This window comes from Narcine bancroftii, chromosome 11, assembly GCF_036971445.1.
Source record: "Narcine bancroftii isolate sNarBan1 chromosome 11, sNarBan1.hap1, whole genome shotgun sequence".
In the NCBI taxonomy this organism is placed as follows: domain Eukaryota; kingdom Metazoa; phylum Chordata; class Chondrichthyes; order Torpediniformes; family Narcinidae; genus Narcine; species Narcine bancroftii.
In genome coordinates, this window is record NC_091479.1 from 38,084,107 (window position 1) to 38,097,083 (window position 12,977).

The following is a 12,977-nucleotide window of genomic DNA, read 5'->3' on the forward strand; positions in this document are numbered from 1 at the left end:
CCTGCAGTAAGGGCACGTTGCAGTGGTCGCTAAAAGGCTGGGTGCTCCCATAGGTCATCAAGAGAGTGGATGTAGGGCACCTTGAATGTGGGGAAATGGCAGCCCTACCAGGTGGCAGTAAGCTAGGAGTAGATATGGTGGCCACCTACCCAGTGGGTCCCATTTATGGTCCAGGGGCCCCCCACCTTGCTGACACCAACAGAGGTGGTGATGTGGAGGCCGGTTACATTGTGTGCTAGCCGTCACAGCTGCCGTCTGGGAGGGTGGAGGTGTGTCTTTGGGGGAGTCTTAACCAACACTTCTTTGGTCTATGGAGGAGCTGTGGGATGATGCAGAGTGTCGGGACTCGAGTGGTGGTCCAATTTTAGGCAGGCAAATACTGGTTCCTGAAGCATCCACCCCATCGGGAGTCAGTGGAAGGAATAGTGTTGAGTTAACCCAAACCCACTGAAGCAAAGAGTCTCGGTAGGCAGTTCATCTGAGAGTCGTCTAGTTGGTTGGGGTTGAGTGGTAATGCTTGATTGGTGTGTGCTGGAGTTTGGACACAGACCCTGCAGTCTGAACTATTCGTGGTGGTGATGAAATCATAGGTAATGCAGAGGAACGTGATCACCGATCTGACATTGCCAATGGTTGCCGCTAGCAGCAAGGGTAGAAGCAGTGCTTGCATGTCCTGTGGGGTTGAAAAAAAATTCATTGTCCCTTTGTGAGATGGTGGGTGTGGAGACAGGAGAGTTTGCTTTGGCCCAGAATTGCGAACTACTGGGAATATCCTGGACTGAACGTGACAATCTCCCCCAACTCTCCCCAATACCTCACTCTCAGGGGTTTTTGGGGGCTCTGGTTCCATGGATGGGAGTGTTGAATGTGGTGAGATATGGGGTTGTCTCCTTGGCTGGTGGGGCGTGGGTTAAAGTGATCCACAGCCTGTTGCAGCACCGTCAGCTCCACCCCCCACCGACCCACCTTGATGTGTGCGAGTGGGTCAGAGTGCAGATGCTCTCTGTGAACTGGCCTTTCATCCTTTCAACCAACCAGGATGCCTGGGGGTGATAGGGGATGTGGAGCAGCCAGGATATCCCCACCTCAGCAGCCCAGTCTTGGGCTTTAGACCCCGAAAAGTGTGAGCCAGGATTGAATCGCTCCTCCAACAGGATTCCGTAAATGGAGGACAGGGGCTGTAATCCTTTAATGGTGTTATTCTGGTCGGCTTTCTCACAGGAAGTCGAGCACGTCGATTTTGGACTGATTCAGGGTGAGGGCGACCCTGAACTGTTCTGTCCATCATCATGTGCTGTAAACCCCTAGATGGCTGCTTTTGCGGTGAGCCCAGGCAGCCAGTGCCCCATTGTCAGTGTCTGGTGGGGAGGTGGAGTCAGTGCATCTTTGAGCAACTTTGGCCAAGGCCACATTGTGCGCAGCCTCCTCTATGGTGTTGCAGGTCTGGATGTCTACGTGGTGAACTGTGATCTCTCTGTGGGGGCTTGGTCCCAGAGCAACTGCCCGTGGTGCTGTCCCCAAAGGGGGCATCGTGGATTTCTCACCCTGTCTCATGCCATTGGGCCATACAGACCACCATGCCATTGGCCACTGCCCATGAATCGGGGTGGATGTTAATGGGCCCAGTGGTGTCCTGAAGTGTGAATGCCATTGCTGCCAGTTCAGCAAGTTGGCTGGAGCCCCCCTCTCCCTCTTTGATGATGACGTTCCCCATGGTAGAGTAGAGAGCCGCTGCCTTCCGGTATTGATTACCCCCTTTCCAGCGGCTCGAGCTGCCTGTGATCCAGGCTTGTATCTGGCTGTGTGGGCTCACTGCAAAATCAGCCACCGATGGGCTGACAGCACATGACAATGGGCAGAACAGTTCAGGGTCGCCCTCACCCGGAATCAGTTCAAAACCAACGTGCTTGACTTCCCCATCTGTCAGCAGGTAAAGTCAAGAGGAAGGCCAACAGGGCCTCCGGGACAAATTTGCTGTGGCATGGGAGCTGGTCGTGTATGGCAGATCAATGATATTGGACTCCTCCCTCACCAAGATTAAAAAAATACCTAGTATATCCTGACCATGGTGAATACGTATTCTGCTGCACTGGTGGCAGTGTCCTGTGAGAAAGCCAACCACAATAACACCATTAAAGGATTACAGCCCCTGTTCTCCATTTACGGAATCCTGTCGGAGGTGCCGATCCAATCCGGGCTCACACTTTTCGGGGTCTAAAGCCCAAGAATGGGCTGCTGAGGTGGAGATATCCTGGCTGCTCCACATCCCCTATCTCCCCCAGGCATCCGGGTCAGTTGAAAGGATGAAAGGCCAGTTCACGGAGAGCATCTGCACTCTGACCCCCTTGCACACATCAAAGTGAGGGGGGGTGGCTGACGGAGCTGCAACAGGCTGTGAATCACTTTAACACACGCCCCACCGGCCAAGGAGACATCCGCATATCTCACCACCTTTAACACTCACATCCCCGGAAACAGATCCCCCCAAATCCCCCGAGACTGAAGACTTGGGGAGAGTATGGGTACAACAGCCATGAAGTCCACCCCAAAAGGGGGGAGATTGTTGCTTTCAGTGCTGGAGATTCCCAGTGGTTCGCAATTCTGGGCCTAACCAACCTCTCCTGTCTCCACACCCACCATCTCACAAAGGGACAATGAGTTTTTTTTTCCACCCCACAGGAACATGCAATGCCTGCTTCTACCCTTGCTGCTAGCGGCAACCATTTGCAATGTCAGATTGCTGATCACGTTCCTCTCCATAACCTATGATTTCACCACCACCACGAACAGATCGGACTGCTGGATCTGTGTCCAAACTCCAGCACACACCAAACAAGCATTACCACTCACCCCCAACCAACTGGACGACTCTCAGATGAACTGCCTACCGAGACTCTTTGCTCCAGTGGGTTTGGGTTAACTGTATGGGGTGGACCTAATGGCAGCTCACCACCCCTGGTATCTCTGCTTAACACTATCCCTTCCACCGACTCCCAATGGGGTGGATGCTTCAGGAACTGGTATTTTTCTGCCTAAAAGTGGACCACCACTCGAGTCCCGACACTCTGCATCATCCCACAACTCATCCATAGACCAAAGAAGTGTTGGTGCAGACTCCCCCACAGACACACCTCCACCCTCCCAGTCGGCAACAGTGACGACCGGCACAGAGGGTACCCGGGCTCCGCACTCCATTGGTGTCACCAAGCTGGGGGGCCCCTGGACCTTGAATGGCACCCACTGGGAAGGTGGCCACCGTGCCTACTCCTGGCTTCCTGTCACCTGGTAGGGCTGCCATTTCTCCACATTCGTGGTGGCCTACATCTACTCTTTTGATGACATAGGGGAGCACCCAGCCTTTGGTGACCACTGCAACAAGAGAGCTTTTACTGCAGGCGAATGGTTCTGGATGATCGCCTTCCCCAGATATGGCACTGCATGGCTCTCCAATGAAGTGACCCAGATGACCACCCTCCTGGAGATGTTGGCCAATGAGACAGCAGTGTTCCTGCACCATACAAAGGACACCCTGACCTGGACAGTTGTGGAGCTGGAGAAGAGACCTATGGTGACAATGCCAAATCGGATGGCCCTGGACTACCTGCTGGTGGCTGTACTGTCATTGGCCAGGAGGGCTGCACCTACATTCCCAAGGAATCCTCTAACATCACCCATCGGGCTGACCACATTCGGGACTCAGTGGCCAAAATTCAAAAATCCAGGGACCAGATCCACAAGCATCACCACCTCATGGGGACCCTGGGGGCCATATGGCTCCACGGGTGGCATTTGGGTGACTATCATTCACTTGGGGACTGCAATTATTTTTGTTATCATTGCTATAGTTATTCCATGATGAGATGGACAATTTACATGCACATCGGCATATAATAAGACCTTCTTATTACCTGTCGCACTTTATTGGCAAGCAGTGTGTCTTCCGAAGGGGTGGATTGTCATGGAGTGGCAGTGTCCACCACCTGGTGGCGCTGCTTTGCTCCAGTTTGGTGGATACATTACCTGCCAATCAAGGTCAAAGACTCACTCCAAGCCATCAAGGTGACCCTTGTGATTGGTCCACCTAAATCACCAGGAGCTGCAGTCCAGGCAGCCCGGCTAGACTCAACCATGACCTTCACCCAACTGGCCAAACTCAATCACCAGGAGCTGCAGTCCAGACATCCATGCCAGACTCACACCTGACCTTCACCCAATTGGCCCATGTGAATCACCTCGACTGACCCCTGCCAAGCCCCTGCACTTGGCTTCGAGCATTGGCCACAGCATTCAATGGGGCCCAGCCTTCCCTGAGTGATTTGCCCTCCCAGCATGGCCCGCAGAACTATAAAGGACCATGTCCCCCTTTGTTCTGCCTCTTTTAACTCCTCGTGGCTAGTAGGTAGCACCTTCCACACTGGGTTGGGGTGAGTCTCGAGGTTAAGTAGGGGAGGGAACTCACAATATCACCTTGATCCTGAATGTTGAATGTGTACATTCATGTAATTTCCCCCAGGCTCCCTGCGTACTCTGTGTGTAGAAGTTTGCCTAACATATCGACCCTGTTGTCCTGTTTCCATCCCCAAAATAAAAGTGTGCTTTGTACCTCCGCTTTGGTCTGGTTCTTAAACTGTGGGACCCACATGGACCCGACAACAATGGAGGAGGGGAAGCAAAGTATTTTGTCAATAAATGGAGAGTCAAATCACAAGAAAAAAAGACAGATAGATCTGATCAGAACGTGGCAAGAAATTAATGTATGTTTAGGGAAAATTGTAGGGATCTCAAGAAAAGTACCAGTGTGTCAAAATATGAACAGAGGCAATAGAATATTAAATTTGTGTTATGACAGAGTATAAGATATTTTGAAGACTGCTACATGGAAGAAATTCTTCAAACAATTAAGCACAAATACGGAGTGGCTAGTGGGACCTTCTTCTATTTTCTCCCACTTAGATCATTCTTAAGAGAAAGATAGGGACCAACGTTGACCCCACCTAAAATTAGTGAAATGCAACAAAGAGTCTGGATGGGGAAAACACCTAAATTTATCAATGAAAATTCAAAACCAGGATAGCAGAGGTCAGGAGAAAGATGGGAGTCGGACTTGGATGTGACAATTTCAGAAAGAAGCTGGTCAGATTGGTGTAAGGACAGCACAACATCAATTAGAAAAGCAGGATATGGACTGGTTCAGTCTAATATTTTACACCAATTCTATCTTACCCCAGAAAAATGACCTAAGTATCAGAAATGTGTTTCAGATGTGGGAAGGAGATTTTATAAACATCAAATATAATATGGGGGAAAGGATTAATATAAATCGAAACAAAGGTGGAAGGAAGATTGAAATATAAAAATTCAAGAAGAAATAGGGTCAAGATTGTGTCAAGAGTGTTACAAATATGATTAATGCCAGATATAAAATACAATTCTCCACATCAATTCTGCTATACTTCATATAAATTAAATGGACTTATCTCCAATTATTCCGAGAAATGTTTTCAATGTAATCAGGTGATCGGGACTTTTTTTTCCATTTTGGTTTGGACCTGTGTAAAAGTGGAAGATGTTTGGAAGGATTACAATATATTATTAGGACAAATTATGAAGATAAAAATACAAAAGGACGCGAGAATATATGTGCTTGGTCATATTTATGAAGCAGATACAAAACTGAAGTTGGAAAAATATCAAATAAACTTTCTGAGTCCAGCCATAGCAGCAGTGAAGAAATGTGCAACACTAACGTGGAGAGCAGAGAGTTTTGTAACGAGGGATGGGACATTGAAATGCAAAACTGTGTCACCATATAACCATTGACAGAGCGGAAACAGGCCATGTCAGCTTTTCGAGTCCACACCGGTTCACCAGAACAAATCCACTAGCTCAATCCACCCACTCTCCGCCAATATCCCTCCAACCCCCTCACCTCCATGTACACATCCAACCTTCTCTTAAATGACAGAAGGGACCCTGCTGCAACTATCTCATTCGGAAGAACATTCCATTCAGCAACCAGAATCTGAGTGAAGAAGCATCCTCTAATACTTCTCCTAAAGTTTTGCCTTCTTACCCTTAACTCATGGCCTCTTGTTCCAACCTTCCCTTTTTCTCAGGGGAATGATTTTGTTTATGTCTATTCTATCTATTCCTTTCATAATTTTAAATAGCTCCATCAAGTCGCCTCTCAGTCGTCGACATTCCAATGAATAAAGTCCCAGTCTCCTTAATCTCTCCCTGTAATCCAGATGCTGTAAGCTAGGCAACATCCTTGTAAATCTTCTCTGCACCCTCTCCAGCTTATCTATATCCTTCCTATAGTTTGGAGACTAGAATTGAGCACAGTACTCCAAACCTGGCCTCACCAATGCCTTAAACAGCTGCAGAATGTCCTCCCAGCTCCTACACTCTTCACTATGGTTTATGAAGGACAGCTGACCATATGCCTTCTTAACCACCCTGTCTACATGGGAATCCACCTTCAGTGAACTCGGTACCATAACTCCAAGATCCCTCTGTTCCTCTCCATTCCTCGACACCCTCCCCTTAACTGTATTTGTCCTATTTTGAATATTTTTTTCTGGAATGCAGCACCTCACACTTGTCAACGTTAAATTCCATCTGTCAACTTTTCCAAACAAACCAAATCCTATAATCCAAGAGAACCTTCCTCACCATCCACCACTCCCCCTATTTTCGTATCATCTGCATATTTGCTTTCCCAATTAAGCACCTCCTCAACAAAATCATGAATATAAATGATAAACAGGGAACCCAACACTGATCCCTGAGCCACCCCGCTAGTCACAGGCTTCCATCCTAACAGATAGTTGTCCACCATGACTCGCTGCTTTCCATCTCCCAGCCACCTCTGAACCTATCTCACTATCTATTAATCCCTAGCGACTGAACCTTCCTAACTAACCTTACATGCAGTACCTTATCAAAAGCTTTACTAAAATTTAAATAGATCTCGTCAACCGCCCTACCTTCATCCACTTTTCTTATCACCTCTTTAAAACATCAACAAGATTCATCAAACATGATTTTCCCTTCACTAACCCATGCTGGGTGTCCCCAATCAATCCCTGCCTATCCAGATATTTGTACATACTATCTCGAAGTATACCATCTATAATCTTCCCCACTCGGAAGTCAAACTTACTGGCCGATAATTACTTGGCCTACACCTACTGCCTTTTTTGAACAACAGAACTACATTTGCAACCCTCCAATCCCGCGGCACCACACCCTCCTCCAGTGATCTTTGATAAATCATGTCAGTGGCCCAACTATTTGTTCCCTGACCTCCCTTAAAGTCCTGCGAAAAGTCCCATCAGGACCATGAGACATCCACCTTAATTGACCCTAGAAGCTCCAAAACTCTCGCTTTACTAATCCTTATCCTTTCCATAATTAAGCCCTTTGCCTCTCTGATCTTGTATAGCCCAATGTCCGTTTCCCTCGTGAATACAGACGAGAAAAATTTGTTCAATATTTCTCCCATCTCATACGGTTCCTGAAATAGTTCACTAGTCCCATCATCCAGTGGACCTATTCTATGTTTAACCCTCCTTTTACTGTTCCCATATCTGAAAAACCCTGAGGATTCACCTTCACCTTATTAGCTATGGACACCTCATCCCTTCTTTTTGCCTTTCTAATTTCCATCTGAAGGTTCTTCCTGCAATCTAAGTAATGACCAGACATCTCCTTAATCCCTTGTTTTTTTTATATTTGGTAATAGGCTTCCCTCTTTTCCCAAACCAACTTCTTAATTTCATCAAAAAACAATGGCTCCCTCGAACCTTTAGTCTTCCCCTTTGGCCTGACTGGAACATAAAGATCCTGTACTCTCAAAATCTCACCACTAAATGCCCCCCAAATTTTCTCTACATCCTCTCCAGGAAAAAGTTCAGCCCACACAACTCTCTGCAAATCCCTCCACATTTCTCCAAATCTGGCCTTCCTCCACTCGAAGAACTTCAACCTCGGACCCGACCTATTCCTTTCCATCATTAAGATAAAACTAATGGACCCATGATCACTGGATCCGAAGTTCTCGCTAATGCTCACCTCTGTCACCTGCCCCATTGCATTCCCAAACAACAGATCGAACACTGCTCCCCCTCTAGTTGGCGTCTCAACATATTGCTGCAAAAAGCAATCCTGAACACAATGCATAAATACTAAGCTATCCTGCCCTTTTACTGACTGCGTTTCCCAATTGATGTTTGGAAAATTGAAATCCCCAACCAACACCACCCTATTTCACTTGCATATCTCACCTATTTCCTTGCACATTTACTCTCCTTGTTCACTTTCCCCATTTGGAGACCTATAATATACCAAAATAGTAACCTCAACCTTCTTGTTTTTCAGCTCTACCCACACTGCTTCTCTTGACGAGCCCTCCAGTCTATCTTGCCTCAGCACTGCTGTAATATCCTCCCTGACATGTAATGCCACACCTCCCCCTCTTGAACCACCAACTCTTGTCACATCTCAAGCAGCGAAATCGTGGAACATTCAACTGCCAGTCACAACCATCTTTCAACCACGTCTCGCTAATGGCCACAACATCATAATGCCACATGTCAATCCACTCCTTTAGCTCATCCAGCTTCTTTACTACACTCCTCACATTAAAATAAATACAACTCAGGGATCTCCTACATCCTACCTTCTGCAAATCCTCCTCTCTACCATTCTCACAATTTTCACTGCAACATCTGTTTACGACTTCCTGTTTTTCCGCCCTCAAATTATTTAAACTTGTCTCTTTCCTTATCCTACTAACCCTCACCGTATCACTATCGCCCTTTTCCTTTTATCCCTACAGAGTTTGACACCACACCTCTGCCCATCATAGTCTGACTATCCCCCTCCGCAGTATTCAAGGTGGAGTACTGATTTCTGAAGATTACAGACTCGGGTGCTTGGACATGAACCTGATGCCTCCCTTTCCTCCTCCTAACGGTAACCCACTGCACCTCGTCCCATGGGCCCATGTGCGACTATCTGCCTGTAGCTCTCGTCTATGATAGCCTCTTTCTACCTAACCAGAGTAAGGTCATCGAGCTGCAGCTCAAGTTCCTTGACCTGGTCCTTCAGGCCACACTCCTTGTCCGTGATGGCCTCACTCTCGCTAACCAGAGGGAGGACTAGATATCTGTCTCTGGATTCTCTGCTCAGGGGACCACCCTGCAGTATTCATCAAGTCCTGGCCTCTCTGTGTCAGCAGGAATTCTGTGCTGACCACTATCTGATGGCTTTGTTGTCAAAAATTTTGTCTATGAAAACTTTTCCACAAAGGTAATGTGCCAAAGTCCAGCTGACTGGGACATTGCGCCAATCCTTCAGAACACCTGAGACAGGGAGATCCTTGGTTCATAGAGGCACTTTGTGCCCTTGTACTTAGTTTCCATACTCAGCCTGATGCAGCCTCACACGATGAGGGCCACATTGGTTACACCCTTAACCCCATTGTAATGGAATATATATTTGGGAGAATCTGGTAAAATTAGAGTAGGTTAAATACATACACACATTTTAAAACAGATCTTATTTGAAATACTGAAGAATTCATATTCAGTTACATCACAGAAACGATGGAGAATGCTATGCACATTTCACAAGTAGCTGCTAATTGAAATGAGGTCATGAAATAACTAGACCATTGTTTTGGTTTGGAGACAGGCTGGCTGGTTGAATATCTACAAAATGCCGACAGAAAGGTCACCCCAGGGTTTTGTTTAGCTAAGACAACAGCTTGACCAAGAAGGATAACTTCTGTTGTTTGCTGAAGAGGTGGGTGGGGGGGGGGGGGTTTGCAAGTGAGAGAGTCACAAGGGCTTTCTAGTAGTCTCAATTGGAGTGAGAGAGAGAGAGAGAAAGGGCTGAAACAAGCTTTCTCATCCAGAGTGTGTGTGGCACTGAAAGCAGCTAAACAGTGCAAGCCAGGAGAAGATTGTATGAACCAGAGTGGCAGATGGCTGGAAGCGCTATCTGTCTGATGTTTCTCTCAGAATAAGTGGAACAGGAAGGAACACAGTGCTAGCATGAAAGAAAGAGGTTATTATCTGGAGAACCCTGATGGGCCAAGTTTTATCAGCGACACATTGAGCTGACTAATGGTGGTAGCTCAGTTGTGGAAATCCTGGAACAACAAATCTCTCTCTGCAAAGCCTACAGAACTTTCCTGAGTGGCAAAGCCTGATGAACTTTATACATGTTCAATTCCTTACACAGTATCAGAATTGCCTACAACTAGTGAACTTGGAAGAATGAGAAGTGAGATTGAACTGTGAACCAAATAACTTTTCTTAAATGTACACACACATCATACACATGCGCTTAGAATAGAAGGCGATTAAGGTTAGTTAAGTTAATAGAGATAAGTTAAAGTTTGATTCTGTTTTAATATTAAAAGATAAATAAAACAACTTATTTTTAAATAACGACTTGCCTTGGTGAATGTCTATTGCTGCTGGGTTTTGGGGTCCTTTGGGCTCATAACACCATAGTCTGGTGACGTACATGGACCTCCTTCCCACTCCATCCATTTTGGACCCCCACATGAAGAGGGAAACTGCTCTGGTAATAGCCAGGGCAGAGGTGTGTGGGATGGGCCACGCCTGCATCACACGCAGCAGTACCGAGAGCACCTTGCACCTGATGACCAGGTTCTTCCCCATTACTGCTAAGGAATGTCATTCCCACAGACCCAATTTCTGGTGAACCTTTACAATCGGCTCTGACCAATTCTTGTTGCATGCCTCGGCCTCTCCAAGCCAGTTCCCCGACACCTTCAGGTAGTCAGATCTGACTGTGAAGAGGACAGCGGACTGATTTACCAAAGTGCATTCCTCGCTTTTGTTCCAGTTTACCCTGGAACATAGCATTGTATACTTCTGGGCCCAGCCACTTCCAGACTTGTGTACAACTCAGCCGGTCTTCCAGAACTGGGGGTCTCTGTGCTGGTCCCTGTCTCCTGGAGCTGGGGGACTCTACACTGCTCCCTGTCTCCTGATATTGGTGCTTTGTTCTCTACCAGTCCCACAACACAACCCTGACCCCTTTACGGAATGTAGAGGTACAGAAGGATCAGTGAAAATATGGGTAGTTTTGCCAGGGTGGGGTCCATCCAGGAGCCTGATAACAGCAGGGAACCCGTGGAAGGGGATGGAGGGCATTCGATGGTGCACCAGCAGGACACTGCTGAGGGTGCGGATTCCCTCGGGCTCTCGAGGGTAGAAGGCGCAGGTTATTCCAATGGTTTAGGTGAGGTCGACCGTTTACATCCTGTACCACACGGATTGCAGGCTCTTCAATCTGAGGCACCTGCAAGCTCACTCCAAGACACAAGAGGAATTTGTCCGTGAACTACTCTTTGCAGATGATGCCCCTTTTGTTTCCCATTCAGAGCCAGCTCTCCAGTGCATGATGTCCTGTTTTGCGGAAACTGCCAAAATGTTTGGCCTGGAAGTCCAGCCTGAAGAAAACTGAGGTCCTCCATCAGCCAGCTCCCCACCATGACTACCAGCCCCACCACATCTCCATCGGGCACACAAAACTCAAAACGGTCAACCAGTTTACCTATCTCGGCTGCACCATTTCATCTGATGCAAGGATCGACAAAGAGACAGACAACAGACTCGCCAAGGCAAATAGCGCCTTTGGAAGACAACACAAAAGAGTCTGGAAAAACAACCACTTGAAGAAACACACAAAGATCGGTGAGTACAGAGCCGTTGTCATTACCACGCTCCTGTTCGGCTCCGAATCATGGGTCCTCTACCGGCATCACCTACGGCTCCTAGAATGCTTCCATCAGCGCTGTCTCCGCATCATCCTCAACATTCATTGGAATGACTTCATTACCAACATCGAAGTACTCGAGCTGGCAGAGTCCGCAAGCATTGAATCCATGCTGCCGAAGACCCAACTGTGCTGGAATGGACACATCTCCAGAATGGAGGACCATCGTCTTCCCAAGATCGTGTTCTATGGTGAGCTCTCCACTGGTCACCGAGACAGAGGTGCACCAAAGAAGAGGTACAAGGACTGCCTAAAGAAATCTCTTGGTGCCTGCCACATTGACCACCACCAGTGAGCTGATAGCGCCTCCAACCGTGCATCTTCGCACGTCACAGTTCGGCGGGCAGCAACCTCCTTTGAAGAAGACCGCAGAGCCCACCTCACTGACAAAAGACAAAGGAGGAAAAACCCAACACCCAACCCCAACCCCAACCAACCAATTTTCCCTTGCAACCGCTGCAACCGTGCCTGCCTGTCCCGCATCAGACTTGTCAGTCACCAATGAGCCTGCAGCAGACGTGGACATATCCCTCCATAAATCTTCGTCCACGAAGCCAAGCCAAAGAGAGAGGTGAGGCCAGGGTCCAAATTAGAGCAGGCGCAGGTCATCAAAGGTGAACATAACAGGTGCCTGGAACTGTGATGAGGATACTAAGGGCTGGTAGAGGTAGGTAAGGAGGGGGTAGTTGTGTTCCGATGAGGGATTGATGAGGGAGAGGCCACATGGATGGGACTTCGAGACAAGGAGCCTCTGATTGTCCAGGGATGGGGCCTGTAAATAGACCCGCAGACATCCAGCACATAGCATCTTTGACCCAGTACCATCAGGAAGGAGATATGGAGGAACAAAATCAGGCTGACAGGCAGGGAAATAACTTCTTCCCACAGGACGTGAGATTGACAATGTAATGTGAGTTGAATGGGTCTGTGGAATGAAAAGGTTGAGAGGGATGTGGACTGTTTCCAAGCAGCTTGGCCAGCAGAAAAGAAGGGCCGAAAGGACTGTTTCGGAGTTGTCTATCTGGATCACACTTTTGAGTTGAATCCTTAATAAAATTCATGACAGGCTGGACTATCATTTTAGATGGAGATTTTAGATTGACACATGCAGCACGGGAACAGGCCCTTTCAGCCTATGAGCCACAACCACTCAATTA

General features: G+C 47.7%; 1 protein-coding gene across 8 annotated transcripts in view; it reads right to left on the bottom strand.

The window, feature by feature from the left end:
- Positions 1-12,977, bottom strand: part of LOC138745728 (glycogen synthase kinase-3-like) — a 66,165-nt gene that overhangs the window by 29,295 nt on the left and 23,893 nt on the right. The window lies entirely within an intron of this gene.